Genomic DNA, 3,700 nt, shown 5'->3' with positions numbered 1-3,700 from the left:
AGTCTGTTCTCTTTAAAAAAGTCCAACTTGAAGTTGATTGATCTTTTTTTTTTTTTTTGTCTTTTTGCTATTTCTTTGGACCGCTCCTGCGGCATATGGAGGTTCCCAGGCTAGGGGTCGAATCGGAGCTGTAGCCGCCGGCCTACGCCAGAGCCACAGCAACGCGGGATCCGAGCTGCGTCTGCAACCTACACCACAGCTCATGGCAACGCCGGATCGTTAACCCACTGAGCAAGGGCAGGGACCGAACCCGCAACCTCATGGTTCCTAGTCGGATTCGTTAACCACTGCGCCACGACGGGAACTCCTGATTGATCTTGCATGGAATTTAGAGAACAATTTGAGGATCATTTGAAATGTTTAAAACATTAAGTTATCCTACATATGGTGGGATTTATTAAAATCATGTATACCTTCGTTATTTTTTTTGTTTTGTTTTGTTTTTAGGGCCACACCCGAGGCATATGGAGGTTCCCAGGCTAGGGGTCTAATCGGGGCCACAGCTGTTGTCCTCTGCCACAGCCACAGCAACACAGTATCTGAGCTGCAAATGAGACCTCCACTACAGATCACAGCAATGTGGGATCCTTAATCCACTGAATGAAGCCAGGGATTGAACCTGAAACCGCAGGGTTCCCAGTCAGATTCGTTTCTGTTGCATCACAGTGGAAACTCCAGTTGTCTATTTTTTTTCAACTTCTCATTTTGAAATAATTTCTCATTATTTATTTTAAATTTGTATTGAAATATAGTGGATTGACAATGTTGTGCTAGTTTAAGATGTACAGTAAAATCATATCTATCTATTCTTTTTAAAGATTCTTTTCCAATGTAGGTTATTACAAGATATTGAGTGTAGTTCCCTGTGTTATATAGTTAACTCTTATATATGTTAATCCCAACCTCCTAATTTATCCCTCCCCAGCTTTCCCCTCTGGTAACCATAAGTTTGCTTTCTATTATTTCTTGAAATAATTTCCAACTTACCACAAAAAAATTGCAAAAATTGTACCAAAATAATCACCACATAGACTTCACCTGGCTTCCCCAAATGTGAATAATTTATACAGACTGTACAATGACCAAAAGCAAGAAGTAACACTGTTGACTAGTCTACAGATGTGCTTTAAACTTTACCTACTGTCCTGCTCACATCCTTTTTCTGGCCTAAGATCCAGTCTGGACCATACAACTGCATTCAATCAGCATGCCTGCTTGTCCCCTCTGGTCTGGGACACTTTCTTAGTATTTCTTTGCCTTTTGTAAACCTAACACCACTGGAATAACTCGAATTACTTGGTGGAATGTCTCTCTATTTGGGTTTGTATGATGTTTCTTCGTGATGAAATGCAAAAATACTACATAACTATGGTGGACAGATAAAAAATACAGAACACCCAGATAATAAATGTGATTACATAAACATACTAAAAAATCTTTTGTTTTTTTTATCTGAATTTTAAACTTAGCTTGGGCATTGTGTGTTTTCATTTGTCAAACCTGGAGAGCTTATATATAAGTGAGTTTGTACCATTTTCGGGGCTTCATATCAAGGAGTATGTAATTTTGACAGCTTTCCTTACTTTTAGTTACTTGGTTGAGGTTGTGTCTGACAGGTTTCCTCACTGTAAAGTTATTGCTTTTCTCTTTTTCATTAATGAGAATATCATGGAGAGTTACCTTGAGTCTATGCAAATATCTTATTTCTCACCACACTTTCAGCCACTAATTTTAGCATCCAGTGGTTATTTTTTATCTTATTTTATTTTTCGGTTTTTTTGGCCACACCAGCGGCATGTGGAAGGTCTTGGGCCAGGGATTGAACCCAAGCCACCACAGCAACCTGAGCCACTGCAGTGACAATGCCGGATCCGTAACTTGCTGTGCCATAGGAGGACCCCCCATTGGTGAAATTTAACCTGCAACAATTATTACTGGGGTGTTTGCAAAATGAGGCTTTTAGATATTCATCATTCTTTCTGTATTTATTCCTTTGGTTTCCACTATAAGGAAAAGCCATGCATTCTTCCCCTTTGATTTGTTTATTTAATTATTCTTTATATCAGCATGAACAGTACACACCAGTTTTGTTATATGAGTGACAACTCATTACCAGCAGCATTTATTTGGTTGCTCCTGCATCCTCTGGATAGGCCTCATTATTCTTCGAGAACGTCCTCACTTCTTGACACCACTGAATGTTCCAGCTCACCTTGTACTCTCTCTGCCCCAGCACAGGAACCAGATGTTTCTCCAAGAAGTTCTTGTTCCTTTTATTGGAGAATGTGATTTAGAAAACAAGATCTGGGTGCAAGGGGTACAATGCCTATATTTTTTAAAGTTTTGTTCTCATTACAAATTTTATTTCATTTTATTTTGCTTTTCTTTTTTTTAGGGCCACACTCAAGGCATATGAAAGTTTCCAGGCTAGGGGTTTAATTGGAGCTACAGCTGCCGGCCTACACCACAGCTCACGGCAATGCTGGATCCTAAACCCACTAAGTGAGGCCAGGGATTGAACCCGCATCCTCATGGATCCTAGTCAGGTTCATTAACTGATGAGCCACGAAGGGAACTCCATAAATTTTATTTTTTAATTTTATCTTTTAGTTGAGCACTGCCAGTATAAAGAAATGCTATTTTTTGTTTTAGAATTGTCTTATGTTTAACAGCCTAAATATAAAAAACTTTTGGCTTTTTCTAATATCTAATACATTTGAATTTTTACACAGCTGATCATTGCAAATGCAAATAATGATGTCTTATTGTTTTCCTTCCCCTTATACTTTATGATTTATTTCATTTTACCATTGGCCAGGGCGGTTATTACTTAGTTAAAATGTAAACACAATAGTAGATACCCTTATTTTCCACCCCAACTTAAAAAGAACACATCTAAAGGTTTTTTTTGTTTGTTTTGTTTTCATTTTTTGGCTTTTTAGGCCACACCCCCGACATATGGCATTTCCCAGGCTAAGGGTCGAATTGGAGCAATAGCTGCCAAGTTACACCACAGCCATAGCAATTCGGAATCTGAGCCCCGTCTGTGACCTACACCATGGCTCACAGCAATGCTGGATCCTTAACCCACTGAGCAAGGCAGGGATCGATCCCACATCCTCATGGATCCTAGTCGGGTTGTTACTGCTGAGACACAGTGGGGAACTCCTAAAGTTTTTAATGTATATTTTCTTCAGGTTTTTGATATGGAATCTTTGCCAGGTTAAGAGAATCTCCTATGATCTAGTTTGCTGAGACATGTTATATTTTTACATCATAACTTGTATCATTGACTTGGCGAGATAGTTGTGCATGTTTTCTCTTTCAATCAGGTAGAGGGAGAAAAACATTCATTGCTTTTCTTTTTTTTTTCTCCCCATTGGTTTATTTTTATTTTTTTAAATTACTTTTATTTTTTCCGTCATAGCTTGTTTACAGTGTTCTGTCAATTTTCTACTGTACAGCAAAGTGACCCAGTTATACATACATATATGCATTCTTTTCTCACACTATCATGCTCCATTATAAGTGACTAGGTATAGTTCCCAGTGATATACAGCAGGATCTCATTGCTTATTCATTCCAAAGTCAATAGTTTGCATCTATTAACCCTAAATTCCCAGTCCATCCCACCCCCTCCCCTTTGGCAACCACAAGTCTGTTCTCTAAGTCCATGATTTTCTTTTAGGAAAAGGTTCAT

This window comes from Phacochoerus africanus, chromosome 2 (genome assembly GCF_016906955.1).
Source record: "Phacochoerus africanus isolate WHEZ1 chromosome 2, ROS_Pafr_v1, whole genome shotgun sequence".
In the NCBI taxonomy this organism is placed as follows: domain Eukaryota; kingdom Metazoa; phylum Chordata; class Mammalia; order Artiodactyla; family Suidae; genus Phacochoerus; species Phacochoerus africanus.
This window is presented reverse-complemented; position numbering follows the sequence as displayed.